This window comes from Equus quagga, chromosome 11 (assembly GCF_021613505.1).
Source record: "Equus quagga isolate Etosha38 chromosome 11, UCLA_HA_Equagga_1.0, whole genome shotgun sequence".
Taxonomy (NCBI): domain Eukaryota; kingdom Metazoa; phylum Chordata; class Mammalia; order Perissodactyla; family Equidae; genus Equus; species Equus quagga.
Genome location: NC_060277.1, coordinates 18,884,174 through 18,907,323, shown reverse-complemented (window position 1 = coordinate 18,907,323; position 23,150 = coordinate 18,884,174). Strand labels below are relative to the sequence as shown.

At 38.6% G+C, this 23,150-nt stretch overlaps 1 protein-coding gene across 3 annotated transcripts in view; it reads left to right on the top strand.

Moving 5' to 3' along the window:
* The window catches only part of DSE (dermatan sulfate epimerase), a 71,424-nt gene that overhangs the window by 1,837 nt on the left and 46,437 nt on the right, over positions 1–23,150 (top strand). Inside the window, exon 1 of one of the 3 annotated variants that reach the window (XM_046676732.1) lies at positions 403–554. The exons of the other annotated variants lie outside the window; for them this stretch is intronic. The gene's annotated coding sequence lies outside the window, so the exon portion shown is untranslated. Of the gene's footprint in view, positions 1–402; positions 555–23,150 lie in introns of those variants that run through there. 3 annotated transcript variants of the gene reach the window in all.

The following is a 23,150-nucleotide window of genomic DNA, read 5'->3' as shown; positions in this document are numbered from 1 at the left end:
AGTCATGATTTAGAAAGTTATGCTTTATTTAATGCTACATTAAATTTGAAAGTGGACATTCTCACTTAGAAATAGTTTCAAAACAGTTTTCAATATTTTAGATTTCACATTATAGAATTTAATCTTTCAGGCATTTTCTTTTCTTCAGTTTTTTAAAATTTCACAATAAGTGATAACCTCTATGAAATATGATAAGCAGTATTTTGTAGAATATTCAGACAGTACTGCTAAAATGAGACCCCTAAAATGTTTGTAATGTGCATGGAAGAAATAAAAATACAGGATTATCTATGTGAGTATTTTTCTGTCATGTACTACTTTTTGTTTTAAGGTCACCATACAGATATAAGTTCTTTTATGAAATGTGTAGGTAAGAAGTGTTCTAGTAAAAACAGAGGAGAGCGAAGACGGAATCTGATGTCGCCATCATCTAGTGCCCCCTCTGTGTGGGTTCAGCAAAAGGAGAAAGTGCTGGTTACTTCGGAGAGATGTAGATGTGTGAGCAACTGCCCTGGCTCCTTGGAGCTGCTGAGATTGAAAGGGAGAAAACACAAGTAAGCAGCACCTGAGGGTTTGAGTTTGGGAAGCGTCCTATGTCGTTGATTGAGATATGCTGTTAGTGTCAGTTTCATCAAGTTTAGTTAATTCAATAAAAACAGTGGCCTCAAGGACATTTTTACATTCAGGTTAAAGAAATGTTGATAGTACAGTCACCACGTAAAAGGGAGTACTTGGATAAAAGAACGTGGACAAAGAAGGAAATCTGAACAGAAGATGGTATAGGCCTTTGCCCCCGAGGGGATTGCCTCCTTTCTGATCCTGCTGGGCAGAGGCTGTTGTAAATTCCTCCCTCTGAGGTTAGGAGCCTGGTTGCGGGAAGACACCTTGTCAGAGGTCAGCTAGGTTGGCCACGTGTGGTCAGGACCATCATTTGTGTGTGCATCTCCTTCAGTATTTATAGAATTAGTCCACAAATTAGCTAATACAGGGTTTCAGTGAGATTTGTGGCCTTTCCAGTCCAATGTCCTACAGCCCTGCTTTGAGAGGACTGGTGGTTATCTTCACAGATGTTGCCCTGCCTTTCCCAAGGCCTCGTTATAAAGATTTTTTAATCTCCGAAAAAGTGTTTTAAAATCATGGATGAAAATGCACTCTGCAATTAAACAATAAAGTATTTGTTTACACATTTTAATATGTTATTTGTGATAGATCAGTTTGGTGTTTATTTCTACTGCCTTGGATCACACTGTGTTGCGTGAAAGAAAATTCCATATTATGATTTCAACAAATGATTGGAGAGGAGTAAAGGAAGATAAAATATTTAAATTTGGGTTTTAATAGGTCAGTAATCTTTGTTTTCAAAAGGGGTAAAGAAACTAGTAATAAAAGACTAGCATTTTGTAGGTGTAGCATATATTGAATAGTACTTAATGATTAGCATTTTTGAGTTTTAAATGCAGTAAATATTCTTATCCTTTTTCACCCTCCCATGCCCAATAAAAAGAGAAATATTGTTGCTATCCTGGGATGTGCTTGTGGCAGGTGTTTGAGGAGATCCAGGAACTATGTAGAGGGAACTTCATCATCATAGTGGATATTGTTATTCCATTTACTGAGAGGGTCTGGATCCTTATTCTGAAGGAGTGGATCAGGCAGCTGATGAGATTTGATGAAGAGCAGGCTTCTGAAAGAATGTGTCTAAGCAGAGGACAGGACAGACCTTATTGCCTTAGAGTTTTCTCATCTTGGAATAACATTACCTTCTCTTATAGTGATTTACAGGATAAAACTCTTTGGGGGTTCAGCAAATTGCCAGCAGATGCCTGGATGACACAATAAAATCCTCTAAACCCAGAGTCAGTGCCCAACGTGGGAAATAGGCAACTGTATAAACCCAGAGTACTGAAAAGAGAAATTATTTTCCCATGGAATTCATATGGTGAATTCGTGGCAGAATGGAAAGTAAAGATCAAAATGCCAGATTCTTGAGTCACTGATCCATGCTTCCATTTGGTGATAGCAATATGTAGAAGTGGATGACTTTCATAAAGTCTTGCCAAGTCTAAGGCCCAATTCTAATAGGAAATTCCCTTTTAAAAATTAAACTTTGCATGAAGTGGATACTATTTCTAATTGAAATAATTGTTTGTTAAAGAAAATCTTTTTATATATGTTAGTAAATAAATATAGGCCCACATTCTGATCCATCTAGACTTAGTGCTTCACAACTTCTAGTTATGTATAGAAGAGTGGCTTGGTTAGCTGATGGTGGAAAAGTGTTGCAGGAAAGAATCAAGCTAGAAAGACAAATGGGAAATACTGTGGATGGATGAAGGGGGGTCATTAGGATTAATAAGATCTTGCTTACAAATTTATATGTGTTTAGACAATTGAAGGAAAGGAAAAGTCCCTGAGAGATCATTCAGCTACATGAATACTTGCATTTTAAAATTGCCTGGTACTTTTAAAATTTTTTTCAAGTAATTCTATTTTCATATTGTAGCCTAGTGGAAATGGAGCGTGATATAGGGCAGGTGTCTTATGCTCATTTTAGGGCTGTGGAAATGGAACTACTGTGAAGGTAAGAGACATCATTTTACAAGTAAGTAGGGCCTACCTTAAATATGAGGTTAACCTAAATTACACATTTAATTCTACTTTTCTCCTGCATGGCTCCAAATTCATGTTTATTAAAGACTCTTACATTTCGTTTTCCTACAGATCTAGTGTATTATCCCTTTTACTACTCACAACTGTCTGTGAACTGTCAGCTCCCTGGCACACTTATGTGCTTCCCAACCTTCTGGAAACTGGCCTCTTATCGACCCCCTTCTCCCAGCTCCCTCCTCGTCCACTCTGCTGTATCTCTTCCTGGCCCTGGAAGGATTCCACTGTGGGGCCTCTTCTAATGCTTGCAGAGTCCTGGGCTCGTCACTCAGTTTTCATTAGCTGGCTTCAGGTCTTTGGGTGCTGTAGCTTACTTCTGCCTATGTAGGCAAGCTCCAGCCTGTTGAGGGTATGGATTCCAGATTCTCTTTCAGATGCCCAGAAGAGTAGGAACCTGTAGGAGGCAGAGTGTTCAGAGACCCTGTTGGAAGTCACAAAGAAAAAAAGGGAACGATTTTAATTTGGAAAGGGAAGAAAAGATTGTTGAGCCATCTGTTTATTTCTTGAATGGAGTAGTTTGTTCAGTCCTTAATTCCGAATAATACTGTGAATTTTAATGTGCATTAAGATTACCCCTGTATTTCCTTCTATTTATTTCAACTTCCTTGGAATATTCCATAAACTTGATCTTGGTAAGTGTGGCGTCAAAGTTTAGTAAACAATTCCTGAAAGAACAGAATTTGCCTCTTGGGTAATATGTAGAAGCTATAACATATTGATAGTAAGCATGATTTGTTTTGGCATTTTATATTTGGGCATAGTTATGACCATCTGGTAAGTGTAGTCCTGTTTTTAAAAATGTAACAAAAGACATATATGCAGTTAACTCTCAGTTATGTGTAACATATCCATTGTAGGTTATTTGTGTCCATTTGGTTTGTCCTAGACAGAGTCAGAGAGAATTTGCAACCAAGTATAAGTGTCTGCATGCTAAAAATTTTGGGGGGTATCATTTATGGAATAAGCAATGCCTCTCTTCTCCCCAGTTAATGTGAAAAATAGCAGGATAAACATAGTAAAATTCCCTGTCTGAGTTTAAATTAGTGTACATGCTCTTTTAGTAGAAATGGAATAGGTCCATAGTCAGTTAAAGAGCTGTCATTTAAATCTTTCCATTTGAAATATTTGTTGCATACACAGATGCCATCAAGTTGTAAATTTGCATTTGTTGATTAAATCAAGGCTTTTGCATTTTTCTCATGTGTAGCAAACTGAGCTACTAAGCAATAGGCATTTAATGCTTGCGGATGTTACACCACAACAAAGTTGAATCAGCGTTTCATAACTCTTAAGAGGAATTTGTAGAGGAAATGGGCTTACCAAGCTTGTGGGTCTATAATGGTTTTATTGACGAAGTACACACGCAATATACTGGCTTTACTGTTGGAGTCTAATGGCTATTGCAAGAAAAATGAGAATATTTGTTAGCAATTCCTGAAGTGGGAGGTAACAACATTAGGTTGGTTGTATAAATTTTGGTGTAAAATACAGTAATCTGCAGGTTATGCTGTGAATCTAGTAGAGATTACTCATTTATGGAAATAACAGTACGAATTGACACTTTCACTTCAAGCAGTCTTTTTAGATTGAAGTATTGAAAGGGTTATTGCATTTCTAAAGTTAGCTTACATCCAGAAAGTTGCGTCAGTGACAAGAAACTCAAGAACTGCTTGATAAAAATCACCAAGTAGTTTAAAAATGTTTCATGCCGAGATGCACTCACCATGCTGACGTACAGCGTAGTGTAGGAGTGAAGACCAAGATGGCCTGGCTGCAAGACAACACCACTTACCTTCTTTCCAGTTCTGACTGTAAACTTTTCTTCTTGAAACTGCACTATTTTTGTTATTTGAATGTGTCTGAGGACAGACTATAAGCAATGGATTTCTAGAATTCCACAAATACTGGTAAAGAAGTTTTCTTGGAGCCTTTGCAGTTTAATGATATCATTCTAGGAGGTAGGAATGGGGCCAGGCTCACCAGCCCCGTGGAGAGTCAGCATGGGACAGCTGGATTTTGGAATCACCTGCAGTGTTTACACTTCTCCCATGGGGGGAGTGGGCCTGGCAGGAAGGAAAAAGTAGCCTGAAAGGGAATGTTGAACAGCTGTTTTCCATCTTCCCTGAAGAAAAAGAAGAGGAAATGGACTTAGAGCAAGCATCAAGGGGGATTTATACTAAATACGGGGAAGTTTCTCTGAATGTTTTAACCTTTAGAATGGATTTCTGAAGGAGGCCTTTGAGTTCTTCTCTGTTTAGAAAGGTTTAAGTGAGGATGTCTTGAAGGGATGTTAGCATTTGACTTCTGGGGTTTGAATTTTATGACTTCTGCTCCTCTGTATTTGAAAGTCTTAGAAATTAAAAATGATTTAATTATATGGATATAGAAGAAATGACCAGTTTTAGTGTTTGTAACACAAGTTGCCTTTACAGCTTCTACTTAGCATTTTAATATATTACAACAATGTATTTGCTAACTGGTTAAATATTCATCATATATAGGATTCCTCCAGACTTTCATTCAGGTACACATTGCAGTATCTGAAAACTCCTCTCCTCTATGCTTAATCTGTTTTCTCCCCAAACAAGTCACTTTTCTCCACTTTTTTTTTTTATTCTAGAAAATCTTAAAGAAAAAGTCTTGGCACCAGACGATCATGTTCCATTGGACTTTGAATAATATCTTTTACATTTCTCTGCTCCATTTTTTATAGTAGAACTAGACTGGCAACAGTGGTCACATGAACATATGGGGCATTCATCAACCATGTGGTCAAAATATAGAGGTCGCCCATGTCAGAAAGAGTCTGGAAATTTCTCTCATATACCAAACTTCTTGTAACAGTATTTATGGCTAATAATGGTGTTTATAGAAACAGAGTGTGAACTTTGTTTCATTTTTGTTTAGGAAGAGAGAATCTCCAGGAGAATTGATTGTTTGGTTTCAGGCCAGTGGTTCTGTTTTTTCTCAATATTAAAATTAGGCAGTACTCATGATATAATTATCTTAAAAGCAGGTTTATTTTGATGCAGCAAAAGACGTTGGAAACTTCACTTTCAGCCAATAGTATTGGGTCAGTGGGCTTAGAGAATGCCAAGAAGTGGAGCCCAACAAAGTAAATGACTTAGGCAATTGGAATTAAGTGTTTCAACATAGTTTTAAATTTTTGGTTTAGCTTAGTTTTACAGCCCACAGTTTTAAAGCAATTTTGAAATGCTTTTCACAATTACCTTTCTCAAAGGAAACTGATTCTTGGAAGCACTGAAAAACCTGCAGTTATCTTGGGTAAGAGTGTCTTTGGCTGGCCCCTTTAGTTGTGAGGTTAATTTCTTCTTTTATTCCTCTATCTTTACCATAAGTTTTCTACAAGTTAGAGCCCATTGGTTCTAATGGAAACCCAGGAGAAGTAGAGAGCAAAATGGGAATCAATCTGTTGCTTTTATGCAATACTTCAATTTATCCTTTCTTAAATACTAGTGTGAAACTTTAAGATACACCGTTTTGTTCTAAGGAAACCAATATTGTTCAGATCAGATTTATCCTGTTGACTGTGTGTTATGTTAGAGTTCTAAGATTTTCACCATTAAAACTTTTAGACTTACTGTGACTTGTGTAGAATTCTTCCATACAAAATTCAAATTAGCAAATGGTATTTGAGTATCTGCTGTGGGAACTTTAAAAATTCAATTTCAGCTTTACTTGTTAAATTTCATCTTAGAAGTTTTAGGTTAAGTTGGACCACTTCCAATATCTCTTTCTTGGGGAAGAAATGTGTGGCAGTATTTATGCTACTAAATTGCCATAAAATGATAAATCTTGTGCCTAAAGAAGTTGAATTGAGCTAGCAGTGGTAGGGTGGTTATATAACAGATCCTTCTTTGTGTGCTTACACCTTTTTTTCTTGTTGGTGAAGCCATTGCAGTTTGGTTCAGTGATTGCAAGTTTTAGGAAAGATAAATCTGTGTTACTTGGGAATGAAAGCTTTGATGTGTAACTTTTTCCAGTGTACTTTTGAACCTGGAGAGTCAGATGAAAGAACGTTATACTTCAGCAATACAAATACTGAAAGGATTTAGTCATTCAGCAAGTATTTGCCAGGTACTTCTGTGTTTGAGGGGATGTCTGAGTGGAGGCGAAGAGGGGAGGCATGCAAAATAAATATGACATGGTTTCTACCTCTGGGGAGCCATGAAATCTGGTTGGAGGAGGATAACTGAGTATGGAACTTTATGAGAACAATTAAGTGCTGAACAGAGACCAATGCATGTGGTGGGACTGCAGGAAGGAAGAGATCTGTGAGGGTTGCATGGGCAGAGAAAACTCAGCTAGGAGGGGAGAATGGATTGGACCTCAGAGGATATTATGCCAAAAAGGGAAGGGGAAAAAGCATTGCAAGCAAGTGGCCAGCTGAGCAAAGGCACAGGAAGAGGCACAAGCAGAGAAATAGAGCGACTGCAGGTGGAGGAGAACTTCTTGGAAAAATCCTAAGAATTCACATACCTCCTTTTATGATATTCTCTTCTTTCTTTCTTCCCTTCTTTATATATTCTTTCATATTTTTCACAAATATTTTTTGAAGCCCTATAATTGCATGTAATTGGTGATGCCTGACGCTGTAGGAAAGACAAGGCTAAGACCTCGTCCTCCCAGCAGCTTATACCCGAGGAGGTGAAACAAGTGTCAAAAAGTCAGATAACATGTACCTTCAAGTAACTCATGTGTTAATTAGCACTAAATGCCAATTAGTACTAAATTAGTAGAGACAGTTAAAGCTGTAAACATTTCTGTTGACCCCTTTCTAAGGCCCAATTCAGATACCGCTTCCTCAGTGCGTCCTTCCTTCTTCACTGCAGCCAGAAGTGTTGACTTCTGTAAATTTCTGTAGTACTTTGCCATTCTCATGCAAACTTCCTTTTATTTTGGTAAATATTTTATTTCTTCTGCCATCTTATAAGATGCTATAAGCACCTTCTTGGCTGATGTCTTGCCTGTGTTCTCAAAGAAAACTGAGCATATATGTGGCCACAGAGAGACTGCTTATGGATGGAATTGCCAGGGAAGGCTTCATAAAGAGCATTGTAGTTTTTGAGAAAGGTAAGAGGTTGGATGTGGAGTAGGTAGAGGGAACCCCAAGGAAGAGAGTAACCATGGGAAGGAAGGACAGAGTTGTGCTCAGGCAAGGATGAGCATGTAAATGTGAAGGGGGACTTTGTATAGGGAGGAAGTAAGTGATAAAATTGAAAAGGTAGGCCAGAGCTTAGATCGCGAAAGCTCTTGGATGTGGAAAGTTATCCATTTATGTGGGAAATAGAGCTCTTGAGTAAGAAAGTGATATGATGATGGTGATTTCTTTATTTTGAGGAATTTATGATCTATAAAGATATTTATTTCATGGATAGTATTAGTTAGACTGCTAGGTTTGTATCTTGGCTCCTTCACTTTCTATGTGACTTTGGGTAATGTGCTTAATCCTTCTATGACTCAGTTTCCTCAGTTGTGAAGAGGATATGAGATTAGTATCTATATTATGAAGCTGTGGTAAAGATTAAATGAGTCAGTCCATGTAAAGTACTTAGCATAGTTCCTGGCATTTGATAAGCACTATATTTATTGTTTACAGCAGCCTCTGGTGTATATATAATAAGAACCAATCCCTACTTTAGAAATGAGAAAATAGTAGAAGGAGGACTCTGTATTAGTTTGCTAGGGCTGCTGTAACGAAGTGCCTTAAACTGGGTGGGTTAAACAACAGAAATTTATTATCCCACAGTTCTGAAGGCGAAGTCCAACATCAAGGTGTCAGCAGGGTTGATTTCTTCTAAGGCCATGAAGAAGAATCTATTCCATGCCATTCACCTAGCTTCTGATGGTTTCTGTCAATCTTTGGCATTCCTTGCCTTGTAGATAGTTCACTCTGATCTCTACCTTCATCTTCATAGGCATTCTCCCTGGGTGAGTTTGTCTGTGTCCAAATTTGCCCTTTTTATAAGGACATCAGTCATATTGGATTAGGGGCCCATCCTACTCCATTCTGACCTCATCTTAATTAACTATATCTGCAATGACTCTGTTTCTAAATAAGTTCACATTCTGAGGTATTGAGGATTAGGACCTCAGTGTATAAAGGTTTGCAGGACACAATTCAACTCAAAACAGATTCCAGGTCAGACCTTTTGAGTCTACAACACTATGGCCATGGTGTGCCAAAAGGATTTTAGAAAAGAGGAGGAATCTGTAGGTTTATATGAGAAATGTTAATGAGCTGTCCTTGGCTCTTCTTTCTCCTGTTTGCTTGGACCTGCACCATTCTCTGAAAAGCCACAGCGATGGCCATGTCACGGAGGGCCTTGGGATATTGGTGTGCTCCCTGTCTCCTGAAAGGCTCTTTGGCCTTTTTTCCTTCTTTCCTGCATGGCACTCTGGGTGACTTCTTGCTACTTGGGATTGGAGATAAAGATACGAAGATAGGTTTAGGACATTATACCTTCACTGAATAATTTCAGTCTTCTCTGTAAATTTGGATGATATATCACTCTTCCTATGTATAAGTAATAAAGGAAGGATTCAATGCTTTTGGAAAGAAAGAAAAATCTAAAGTGTCAATAGTAAGGATTTTACTGGGGAGTCAGTTGGAGACGAGTAAGTGGGCAGATGTGCAGCTGTGAGGTAAGATAGAAGTTGATGTCTCCCAGGTTTATAGTAGGGATTGAGGTAGATGGGCAAATATGATTGAGGTTCCTAAATCACAGAGGAAGTTGGAAATATCCCCAAAGCAATAGAAATTACCTGCGAAGATTAAAAAGAGTACATAGACATATGTGATGAAAATTCCAGGAGAATCACTCCTAGAGAGCCACTGAGAGAATGGAAGTGGCCACGGAATTGAAGAGCTGGCTCCATCTTGCTTGTGGGTTGGGAAGAATGTGAGGTTCAGCCTCCATGGAGAACACAAGAAGAGCTAAGGTGTCACTAAAGGAGTCAAAGTTCCTTCATGAAATCTTTAATCTTAAGCGACATCTGGTCTCTCTGCCCTACCCCATTTAACTCTGGAATCACCTGACAGGTGTTCGAGTCTCCACATCCATTTAGAACAAAATATGGGAAGAAAGTTTAAAAATAAGGTTACTACAAAAGGAGTTTTCTCCAGCATGGATGAAGCAGCATTCCATCAGTTTTGACCAAAAGAAGTAGCTAGAGGGAATCTGGCTGTGAGCAGAGACGGGGTGAAATGGGTAGGGTAGATGTGAGAGGTGTATGCCTAGATGGAAAGAGGCAAAGACTGGGGCCAACACTCCCAGAGTAGGACTGACATATAGACATGGATTCACCAAGACAAGGATATAGACACTAATTAAACACTTAGGACCTTGAACAGATACACAAACATGCAGTATCTGGCCATGTTTCAGGCCCTGAATTGGAGTATTTCTTGCAGGAACATGTTCTTTGTCCTGTGGATCTGTGGCCATCAATTCAGAAATTCTTCTCTTATTTCTGCACAGCATGCATAGTCCCCAGCAGTCTAGTAAAACTTTTCCTCAAAAATTGTTTCCCGACCAGTAACACTTTATAGATGGATCTGTAAAAACCCACCATAATAAGTTTTTTTAGCACAAAATAACAGGAATGGTATAGATATAAAAGAAAATAATAAATTCATTAGAAAGCATCCTTATTGCTTTGAATTCTCTAGGTAAAAGAAATCCTAGCAGCATAGAAAGATTTTTTTAAAATTTGCAAATAATAATGCCTTTAAAATCCTTAACCAAACCATTAAATAATAATAGTAATCCTTGGGAATGTGGATAACAGTGGGGACATGAAGGGAATCACTATACATTTCAAAAAAGAGCAACCTCAATAAAAAATCTTAGCATTGAAACAATCACCCAGCAGAAAGGGAGGCTGGGCTGGTCTGGGCATGAGTAGACGAGAAGAGTGGCGAGACATCTAATCCCATGCAAAATGGGCTGAAGGGTGTGAGGTGGCGTTTAGGGAAAGCCCTTGAGAAAATCTGTGAAAACTAACCGTGGAATGTTGGGAAACAACAACGGATGTTCAGAGAGTGGACTGCGGTCGGAGGCAGACCAGGCACGTCAACAAGGGAGGCTTGGGGTAGAGCAGCCAGCCAGCACCCTGGGGCAGACACAGGGAGAGCTTTGTGTCTACGGGGGATGGGAGGACGCTGGGTATGGCGGCATCTCTCAGTAACAGTCAACTCTAATAATCATCCTGGGCAGCCTTGAAAGTTTCAAGCATTGAAGCACACTTTACTGCAGATGGTTTATCTTGGTACACAGAGACTTTTCTTGCTTTTATGTAGTTAAATTTATATTGCTATATAATTAGACGTATAGTTATCTCTGAGTTTTTGAAGATTTACATCTTGACAATTAGTTAAATTAATCTATTCAATAAATATTCTCTGAGTGTTTATTCAGTGCTGGGCACTCTTCTGGGTGCTGGGGAGATAGCAGAAAGCAAGGTGCCCTCATGGAGCTTATGTTCTAGAGTGGGGAGCCAGGCACATGAAAGATAAGTAAATTACGTAGTAGATTAGAAAGTTGTAAGTGCCATGAAGAAAAATAAAACCTAGAAGGGAGTTAAGGAATGGTGGTGGTTGTGTGTGGTAAGGATGTAGTTTAAATAAGACACATGGACACGGCCAGCCTCACTGAGAGTGACATTTGAGCAAACACTTAAAGAGGATGAGAGGGCAAGCCATGTGGATGTCTAGGGGGAAGCATTCTAGGCAGAAAGAGCAAGGATCCAGGCTCTGAGGAGTGAGCACACCCTGTGTGTACAGGAATAGTAAGGAGGCCACCCGGCTCGAATGGAGAAAAGAGTCAGGCGAGTTGTAGGACATGAAGGCGGAGGTAACATGACCAGGCCCTGTAGTGCCTTTGGAGCTATTGTCGGCACTTTGGTTTTTACTCTGAATGAGATGAGAAGCCATTGGAGGGTTTTAAACAGAGTGGTGATATAATGTGATTTATGATTGAACAGGATGGCTTAGCTCCTCTGTTGAGAATGACCATCAGGAGGTAAGGGTGAAGATAGGGAGACTAGGTGAAAGGCTATTGCAGTAATTCAGGCAAGACGTGGTGTGGCTTAGGCCGTTGGGGTGGTGGTGAAAGTGGCTGGATTCTGGATGGATTTTGAGGATGGAACCAACAGAGTTTGCTGATGGTTTGAGTGTGGAGACAGAGCCGGGCAGGGAAGGAGGGGGAGTTTGGGCCTGAATTGCTAGTGGGATTGGCTGCCAGTAACTGAGCTGGGGGAGTCTGGGAAGGCGGTGCCTGCGTCTTTGGGTTAGTTACATCTCTGCATCATTGTTTTACAAACCCAGTCTGTGGTATTCTGAGTTTTGATTATGATTCATAGGAGGACATTTGGAAAGTAGTCAGGGATTTTGTTGCCAAAGAACTGTGATCTGTGAAACAAAAATGAGAATCAAAAAAAGTACATATAAAATGTTTGAGAAAGTGAAAGTCAGCAAAAAAAAGTAAATTTTATCATTGGTGAGTATTTGAAGATTGAACAAATGGAAGAATACTTGGATATACGTAAGGAATAAAAAAGAACTGGATGTTTGGTGGTAAAAACATCATTCTGTATATATTCATCCAATAAATGAAATTTTCATTTCAGTCGAATGAACTGGAATTGTAGGTTTAATGCCAGCAAATTACTTTCCCATGAAATTATTTTAAGCCTTTTGCCTAACATCTGTATATTTCATTTTTAGACAAAATCTAAAGCTTTTAAACAGTCTGTAAGTTCAGTATATTCAGCTGTGTCCTTTGCTTCAGCAGTAGCATCCTTGGACAAAATCACTTTTTCTGAGTATAAGAGAAAAATAACAAAAGTTAAGCTAAGAGAAAGATTTGGTGAAAAGTATCACAACATTTGTTCTAATGGGACAAAGTGTTATGGCGAGACTCTCATAATTCTAACAGGAACTTAGATGATTGGACTAAAATGAAGGTCAGGGATCCTCACGACCATTGTCAGTCTCAGTGATTCTCTAGAAGGCCTTAAAAAAAGCTGGTATAATCATGGTTATGGTTTAGTACAGCCAAAGGATACAGATTAAAATTAGCAAAGGGAAAAGGTGCAAGGAGCAAAGTCCAGGAGAAACCAGACACAGGCGTCCAGGAGTCCTTTCCTAGTGAAGTTGCACTCCTGCAATGATACGCGACAATGCGTGCAAAGTTGTCAGCCAGAGAAGCTCACCAGAGCCTTGGTGTGCAGGGCTTCCTCTGGGGTTCAGTCATTTAGACATGCATGACTGACTTCAGCTATTCAGACTGGCCCCTGGAGCCAAGACAGAAGTTCATCATAAATCACATTGGTACTGTAAACTGATCAAACTGGTACCACATTGGCCCAAGGCCTCAGGCATATGAACAACTCTTTTCAGGCAGAATATTACAAGGGCTCAGAGCTCATCTTCCATGAGTCAGAGAAGGGCCAGTCCTGAAGACAGGCCTTTCTTGGAAATGTGTATGGTTTGAGCAATCAGCTTGCTGAGTTAACCCTTTCCTGCATAGGGTGGCAGGGCCTTGAATGTGGTATTAGTGCTTCTTAGAGTCATTATCATTAGAGGGTAAACTTATAGGACCTCATGCTGAAGGAGATGATATAAGGACATACTCAAAATGTACGTAGTTTTAGCTAAATTTGTAAGTGAGAGAATGATGGTAGATTACATACAAGAGTTGACATGTTTTGTGGTGGTTTACCTGAAAATCTATAATTGATGTCAGGACTCATCCCATAGAAGTTTGTAGATACTGGGCTAGAAGAACAGAGAAACCGACCTGTAAGTGTATGTGATATTGACTGGAATCAGGAAAGAGGTAGAAAGGAGGAAAGGTGGCCTGGAAGTTGGTGGTGAGTCAGAGGAATTGGCTCATGGGACTCTGGAGGCTGAGAAGTCCCATGATCTGTTGTCTGCAAGCTGGAGCCCAGGAAAGCCGGTGGTGTTAGTCCCAGTCCTAGGGCAGGAGAAGACTGTGCCCTAGCTCGTGCAGTGAGGCAGAGAGAGAGCCTGAGAGCGAAAGAATGAGTTCTCCCTTTCTCTGCCTTCTTGTTCTATTCAGACCCTCAACAGGTTGAATAAGGCTCACCCACATCAGGGAGAGCAATCTGCTACTGATTCAAATGCTAATCTCTTCTGGAAACTCATCCAGAAATAATGTTTAACCAAATATCTGGACACCCAGTGGCCAATCAGGTTGACACATAAAATTACCATCACCACTGGTAAGAAAAGAAGTCATGTATCTAAAAATCAAAGGGAGAGAGTTGGTTACAGAATTAAAGATAGTTTTATCCACAAATTCAAGGAGTTGCATTACCGACTGAAAGTTAATGTATATTGCCATTTATGGGAAGTAGAAAATGTATTTTGATCAAATGTCAGATTTTTTAAAAATTATATTTAAGTTCAGAAGTAATTTTTTCATCTTTTAAATTTCATCTTTCTACTGATCTTTCTACGTTTAGGATGTTTTTCTGTGTAAGCAGATATATATCAGTATGGTGTATCAGTAAGTTTCCTCTCTCTATATAAATTTTGGTTGATGAAGAAATAGTGCTAGATTTAAAGACTTCTCTTCTCCCCAGATGTGTTCAGTTACTTGGACCCTGTAGCCTAAAAGTTACAAATGTGTAGTTGAGCAGGAAGGAGGAGAAATCTCTTGGCATCAAATACTTTATATTTGTCAAAATATTTGATATTTTTAGATTCTTGAAGAGTCTGCAAGGTCATGAACACACAGTGCATTGTCCCTATTTTAAAAATAGCTTTCCGTGAGTGATAGTTTTGTGAACACTCCCTCCTGGTGTCATGGTGCACTTCCTCTCCGTTGGGCTGACCTTGGTGTTCTCATGGAGAAGATGATGATGCGTGCGAGCGTTTATTGAACACCTTTTAAAACCTAGACACTCTTTTAGTGCTTTATGTATATTGGCTAATTAAAGATCACTGAAACCCCGTGAGGAAGGTATTATTATTTTATCCATTTTACAGAAGAGGAAGCAGGGACATAGCTAAGGATGTGGCGGCACTGGGATTCAGACTCAGGAAGTCTGGCTTCAGCTTGTGCCCTCAAGCACTAATCGTGTTCTGAGTGAACGATGATAACTAGCATTTTTGGGGACACTTACCAGGAAGTGGTAAGTGCTTTATAGGTGTTATCTCACTTAATCTCCCAACTAGACTATGAGACAGACACCATTTTGTCTCCTTTTAAATGAGAGACTGAGTTCAGATAGTTAGTTTGTCCAAAGACACAGAGTGTTGAAAAAAGCCACTCTGTCCCCAGTGCCAGCTCCTAAACCACCTCACTGGTCTGCCCTCGTGAATCTATGGCAAGAAGGAAAATTTTACTTTAGTTTTCATGAACATTTCATGGTTTAGTTTAACTGTTATTTGAAGCTGTATGGGGTTATATTTAGCTATTGGCTTCATTATCTTTATTCATCTTCTTTTCTATGCTTTATTTTTTTAGCTAGTAATGCCAGACAAGAGTATTTTCATGGTGAAAGCTATTGCTGAGAAAGCCATAGCTGGTTTTTCAGACCTTTTCAGAAAATCTTTGGTTACTTACTGTGGAAAAAAATGTTGAAAGAAAAGATTGCTAATTTTCTTTTGGGACCAGGTGCAGTAAGTTAAATAAATTGCTTCGAACTAAGGGAGAATTCCTATTTATCTTTATGGTCAGACAAAGTAATACAAGTACTGCAATTAAAAAAAGAAAAAAACAACCTCAGAAACTCCAGTTTCTTAGATTTTCACCGTATAGTTGTTTAGGGCAGAGCATAGTTTTTCTTGTTTACTTTATATTCTCATGCCTAGCATGGTCCCTAGATTTACTAGCTGCTCAATATGTAGCTGAATTAATTAATTAATATTTATAAGAAATTCTTCCCCCCCCACCTGGATAGGGAATTGATACTCCAATTCTGGAAAACAACGCATTGGAAAACTAAATACACATAAATTTCTACTTTTTAAAAGATTTGGAATACAAAAAAAAATACACTTAATTATACTCAGCATTCAGTTATTCTGAAAATAATATCAGAATAAAAAGTTCTGAATATACTTTAGAATATTGTATTCCAAAGCCATCATTAAGAAAATCAACTAAAATTGCAATAGAGAAGTGCCAATCAGAAGATATCCAATTGTTGGATTGGTAGATACACCAGAATTTACTTATAGCTTGTCTTAGTATAACCATTTCATTTTATCTTTTAACCTTTGTGTAAAGAAAATTAAGTACTCCAGTGTCTCCTCAGTGACTTTGTAGACCCACCACTCCTGACCTGCTTTTTTTGCCTCCATGAAAATGATACAGATTTTACTTCCTTTCTACGTTATGTAAGACAACCACTTTCTCAAACCTGGATCTTAATGATTCTTAGTTTTGTAGTAATGTGCACCAGGCAGAACACTACTACTAAATTATGCTTTCGGTTTGAAAGCCACTAAATTTCTCATTTAAGTAGTCTCTGGTGAACAGGAGATGGAGCCTTCAGACTTGACATCAGAAAATATCTACGTCCATTTGAAACATAATTTAGATTAATTCTTCTCATATAAGGAAGTTATACAATTATCATTGTTGGTGTAGGAAAGAAGTGATCTTCAGATTATATTAGGAGAAAATGTAGTATCTTCACAGAAACTTTTCTGGGGACGATGAAGAAATGTTCTTTGCACAGAGCTGCGCTTGACATATAAACCTAACCTAGAGTTTTTCCAATGTTGAATGTGAAGGTGGTGAACACCATTATTATACACAGTGTGGTTTTGCTCTGTGGGTTCAGAGCTACAATTACTCCCTCAGTAGTGTCTGTAAATTCTTGGGGGTTCAATATGCTGTAATTTTGTATTGTGGATTTCTGTTTGGAAATGACTTTTTGGGGAGATATTTTTCATTTCACCCTTAAATAAGGAAATAATAAGCCCTCTGTAAAAGGAGCTTTCATTTTGATTAAGAGCCCTTGGTTTTTAAAATTTTCTTTTTTGGCTGAGTCCACAGGCTTTACACATCAGGCAGTATAATTTTAGGGAATCATTGTATAGTACCAAAACCATATGTTTTCTTAGGATTTGATGTATTTAAGAATAATGTTAGATTTGTTTCACTACAAAAATTTACTAAGGATATATAAGATTTTAATTTGATATTAAGAAACATTTATTTAAAAAAAAATCATCCTAATTATACATTTAATAAAGTTGAAATAGAAAAGTAAGGAGAACTCTAAAAATATGTACATTCCGTTAGTTAAAATATGTGGAAACAGTGAAGTAGTATGTGTGAGACCATGGCAAGATGTTTCTCAAATACTTGGAAATAGGTTTCTTTGAGAGTTAAGTCCTAAAATAGTCAGAGAAGGAAATGTGCAGCTTTCTTAGGATGTATTAGTGCTCTCAAGGCGTCAGAATTTGCCTAAAACCTGATTGGAGGCCTAAAGAGGGAGGGTAGTTGGGTTTCAATGGAAGCATGAACAAGAAAGAGTCATAGTTGCTTGCTCTTGCAGTGTGTTCATACTTTTCCAGAGAGAGGGTGTGACGTCAGTGACATCCAGTTGTCTGGTCTACTGGACTGTTTTAGCCCTTCATGAATATGGGCACATCCATTTATGGTGTGGGGACTATTTAACCACCCTAATCATGTAACTAACTACTAGGCCCATCCTTTGGGTTAGGCAAACTGAAACAGCTACTCTTGGGCTGAGCTTGGTGGGGTCGGTGGCAGGAGCTGTAGGGGGTGTACATTTTGCTCTTCTTTCCTAAATAATATTACAATTTAATTTTTAAAATTTTTGTTTTTAATGACATCCCAGGGGCATCTGTGACAAATGCTGATAGCACAGCCTGCTCTCAAGTACAATTATGGCGGTGATCTTGACTGGTTGAGTTGCCCCAAGCTCAGGCCCTTCCCCTTCCCTTTGTTCTGATTCCTTGTGCACCGGGCAATTATCTAATAATTTTAATTCCTGTGCAGTTTTTTGATGAAGACAGAAAATATTTCCCAATCTGCTTGATAGTTGTATTTCTCATAAATGAATGCACTGACATTCTGGTTTTATATATGTTGGAGAAGGAGGGTTTTAGTTTTATTTACATCAGATAGTATCTCCCAGGATGATCAGCTGAGATACTGATGACATTGACTGAGCCAAGGCCAGACCCTGGACTGAGGTTAACTTATCAACTCTGGCAATGGCAGCAGATGTCCCCCGAGTACTCATGTATCTCTTCCATAACATAAATTTGTTACTAGGAAACAGCTCCCAAGTCAGAGATTGTACTTCCCAGCCATTAGTGGGAAATACACCGAGCCTTTCTTTTGAAAGAAGACAGTAAGAAGCAGTTACCATTTGGACACCAAGAATTACCAGCCTTGGGAAGCCACCAAATTCAGATAATAGTTTATTTAATCATTATTCTTTTCTTTGGGAGCAAAATACCCAACAAATACTTGAAAAATTTTGAGAGTCATATGTTTTCCATTCCAGTGAGTGTTGAACTTACTATGAATGATGTGTCAAGAATCAGGAGCATTATGTTCAAGGTTCAGCTAAGTCTCCAACAAGTGGCATGATCATGCCCTGGTCAGTTAGTCTCTGGTTCTCATTATTTTGCTTATAATATTTAGTTTTGTTCAAATAAAATATTTTATGGATAGATTAATATAATCTTGCATGTCAAACTTTTTCACTTTTATTAAAAATAAATGTTTAAGGGGCTGGCCCCGTGGCCAAGTGGTTAAGTTCGCGCGCTCCGCTGCAGGCGGCCCAGTGTTTCGTTAGTTAGAATCCTGAGCGCGGACATGGCACTGCTCATCAGACCACGCTGAGGCAGCGTCCCACATGCCACAACTAGAAGAACCCACAACGAAGAATACACAACTATGTACCGGGGGGCTTTGGGGAGAAAAAGGAAAAAATAAAATCTTTAAAAAAAATAAATAAATAAATGTTTAATGAGTTCTTAACTCATCTCAGGTTCTGTGCTAAGTGCGTCGCATAATATTTAGTCACCCCATGAAGTTGGGACCATTTTATGGATGAGAGAATGAAGGCTTTGAGAGCAGAAGTCAGTTGATCAAGGCAGAGCTGGAATTTATAGTCATGTCTGCCCAACTCCACATCCATAATGTTAATCATTATTCTGTGCTCCTTAGACTTGGCACATATTCTAAGAGGGTTTTTAATCCATCTTAATTTGGGACATGTTTTACTTTCTACAGAGTGATTTCTCTCTTCCAGACTTATACTTTCTATATTTTCTAAAGCCAGAGGAATTGAAAGAACTTTTGTACGACCTTGTATTTCATTTATAAACAGTCTCAGACCATTTGGAAACCCACTTCATTTTTGAACCTCGATGTGCTAGTCTAGTTTTCAATTCTTTTCCTTCCCAGCCAGCATACTCTTTCTGTGCTTTCTTTGTGTAAGGACGGCAAAAATGGGACCTTTAATGTTAAAAATTTGGTTAAAGGAAAGAAGCTTGGCTTAGGATTTAGGAGATTCGTGTTCTAGTTCTGCCTCTGAAGTTTACTCTAAGATACTGTGAGAGTAACAGTATCAGTAAGTCTTAATACTCTTTTGCCACATTAAGTTATTGTAAATAAAAGATCAAAACATGTGAAAAGCATGTCATACAAAATATCTCCGTGTGTCAGCAATCATAATAACTGGAGTGGATTATTGAAATCAGAATGAAAGCAAAATAACTTTAGGCTTATTATTGCTTTGTGAGAACCTACTTAAGATAATTAGAATTCAGGCATCTTATTAAACACTTTTTTGTATAATTTGGCTTGGCCTAAGCATAATGCCAAACTTGGGCTGCTGCAGATGTACGTAGGGCATAGAGGAGAGAGATGATCAAATTGCTGTTTGAATTATCTCATAGTGACAAGTTGTATCTTGTAGTGACAAGTTAATTCTTAAATGACTGTAGCGTATTCATTGATTAGGTCAAAATTTAGGAATGTTTTCTCTCTGAGCTGTGCAGAGTGAGACAAAAGAATGAGAAGAAAAACTGGATTAGGCAAGTCAGTGTATTACAGCAGAGGAGAAAAGGCAAGAAAGACTTTTAGGAGAAATGGGGGGCTCAGTAGAGTCATTCAGAAACGTCCTGAGAATTGAATTATGGGTAAACTGTGTATTATTTGAGGCAGCTGCTGAGGGTAGCCCGTGATTTTGCCATATTGAAAATGCCATACTCTTGAACTGGGCCAAGTGCAACTTAAAGATTTAAGGAAGCTGGCAGTGCTCTGCTGTGTCTGCAACACAGTGACCTAGGGGGAGAATGGCTTGAGAGACCATCCACAGATGGGGGAAATTACTGACTTGTTTGTCTAAGGTGCATGTGTGTTTTGTGATAGGGGAGTGGGAGAGTCAGAGATGTCCATTCTGGTAAACTCATTAGCCTTTAACGGCCGTTGTTTCACTGAGCATTTTAGCATCTCCCAAACTTCAGTCATTTAGGCACTGCCTTCAACAATTTTTGCATTATCCATTTACTTTTTTTTACTTACTTTTAAACTTGAATGTATTTTAACCAGGAACTTTATGTACTTTTGGAAATCTCGGGTTTGATGTGCTAGTTATATTTTTTCCTAATGTACGTTGAAATAAATACATAAAATTAGCATCAAATCTGTATCTGTGGTCTACCTAAAACTATTTTAAGAAATACTCCTTTCATCTAATTTTAGACCTTCTCTTTATAGAGTGGGTACGCAGAATGCCAAGGGTAGAAAGTTAAAGGGGAAACTCAAAGACTGGAAATAGAGGCTTTTTGGTGAAATTTTCTAGACAGATTTAAGATGGTAGGTGGAATTAGGTCTCCCTGTAGATTATCAGCCTTAAGCAAAGTTGGGTTGACTTCAGTTAAATTTAATTTCTTTCTTTTTTTTGGAAAAACTACTGAACAGGTTTTAGGCTACAGGAGTTTCTAGGCCTTTTGAGTGTTTTGTGCCACTGTGAATGCCATGCTCCTCTCCCCTCAGGCAGTTCAAGTAGATGATTGTTCTGAAGAATTTCTGTGGGTTCTGCATTGGTCCACATGGTATTCCAACAAGAATTAATGTTATAAATGTGTGGTAACTCACAGCCTTGCTACCCTGACACCGTTACGTGAATTTGAAGCAATAACTAGGGAGCCTTCAATAACAGTTGGCATGCTGGGGTGGCATCATTCCCAAAACAACATCCTAATGAGGTTCCGTGCTTCAGGAGCAACCCTTCTTATTTAAATACACTCAGGCACATCCTACGCAACTGGAAGCAATTTGGCAGAAGTGGCTGGGATCATAGTATGAGTGCCACATTGTGAGGGACTCTCTGGAGCAGCCCTGACTATCTCAGTGGCTCTGGCCCTGGGTAGGAGGATGGGATGTGTAAGGGAAGAGAAAGAGACTAATGCAGATCAGCCTTGGCCGCCTTTAGGGAATGTTTGCACAGAACCTGAGGTGGAGAAATTCTAGTCTCCACTTAGCTTTTTACCCATCCCCCCATAATGCAAGTCACCCCCTATTCACCTAGAACTTGAGCTACATATTAAAAAGCCAGTAGTTAAGAGAAGATCCTCAATTCTATGCATGTAGGGGTCACTTAAGGGAGAAACTTCCCACCGACCCTCACCATGGGTACCTGAAACTCCCTCACTGTTAATTGTATTGATGGCTGCATCCTTCTTAGACTTTTGGGGATTTAATATACGCAGACTTTTTTTTTTTTTAATTGTTAGCATGATTGTTCTCTGAAAAGAGCAAGAAATAAACCCGGGGGGTTGGGAGAGACTGAGCATTACTTCAGACCCAGCCATATCTCTATGTTGCCAGAGACCACACCCCTCCTCAGACAACCTCAGAAGACTATTTGTTTTGGCTGGGTCTCTGACCTTGAAGGATGCAGCCAGCCGCCTTGAAGCTTTGGGTGCTAGACATAATATGGGTACAGTCCAAGAGTTATTTCTATTTTATTTAGCATAGCTACACTAATTATTTTTATTCATCATAAGTTCTACCCTTGAAGTAAATGTAAAATGCTTGAAAAGTGGCTGCCATGGAGTTTCATATATATAGTCTAAAGCACATTCAGAAAGCTAAAGAATACAAGAATTTATGGCAGCATCCACAAGTGATGCCATATTGCCTTTTTCTTGGAGATCCCACAAGTTGAGAATGGATTGATCTCCAATGTGTGTTACATCCTTAGTTTTCTTTCTTCTGAATGTGATGAGACAGTTTTTTCCTTGGAAAAATAGTTTGTGTTCAGCTGGGGAGGTTGATTTTTCTCCTTCATTTCTCCCTTTAATAATTGAAAACTACTGTTCATTATTTACATAAAACTGTCTTTTTCTGGTCTGCTTTCTATAACCTTTCCCCTCTGAAGAATTTTAAGAATTCCCTGACTTCCCTCTGGGGGATTTTATGCCTGCTTTATCCCAGATGTGGGACATAGACTAGGCTGTGGTTTTTGTTTTTTTTTTTAATGTTCCTACATTTGAAAGACGTTCTTTTTAACCTGTGAGCAAAGCTGCCACTGAAAAAAGGATTTTTGAGAAAGTTAAGTAGTTAAGAAAATATGTGAGGTTGGTTTGAATGTCTGACTTACTGAGTGACACCAAAATCCCTTATGCAAAATGAAAAACTAGACAGTAGTTTCAAATAATAAGGGGAAAATGCACATGTGTTATTTCAGCCTTTTGATTCGGGGATTTTATTTTCTGAATGAAGGCATGTCAGTTTCTCGTTCCAGCAGCCGTGGCTGATCTTTCACTGGACACTTGCTGATGTCAGCCCAGGGAACCCATGGGCTTGGCAGATGTTTATTCTGCTTTTGTCTTCTCTGCCCCACCTTCTGCTGACACAAAGAGGATGTTTAGCCTTATTCATAGTATTTTGTTCGCTTAATTTCTTATGGATGTATTGATCCTAACCTCTGGGTCAGAATGTAGAATGCTAGGAAGCAGCGAACAGTTAGTTGTTTAAAAGACAGGATTTTCTTTTTTTCCCCTAATATCCATTCAGATTCCCGGATGACATTTCACCACCAGCTTTTGGTTATTGTGGTTTTTATAGTAATGTCTAAAAAAATACCTAACGACTAAAAAGTCAAAAAAAATAAAATCTAAACATTTTTGCATGATAAAAATGTGAGAAGGCAGCCCAGGGCCTACTTGAGCAAATGTTACACTGTTTCCCCAAGTCTGAAGTTCTGTTTTCCACAATGAGTTTGTGTCTGATGTATGATGTTTACTTAATCAGTCAATTAATTAAATTTTGAGGTTTCAGTAAGTTTCTTCCTAGTTCAAATTTTTGTTGTATTTTGAAAAAATCTAAGTTCATAAGCTGTATTTTTCAATATTTAAGCCTTTTCCTATAAGGGAGGTCACTGCCTACCATATGTTTTCTACTTTTGCACGTTCCCTTGGTTGACAT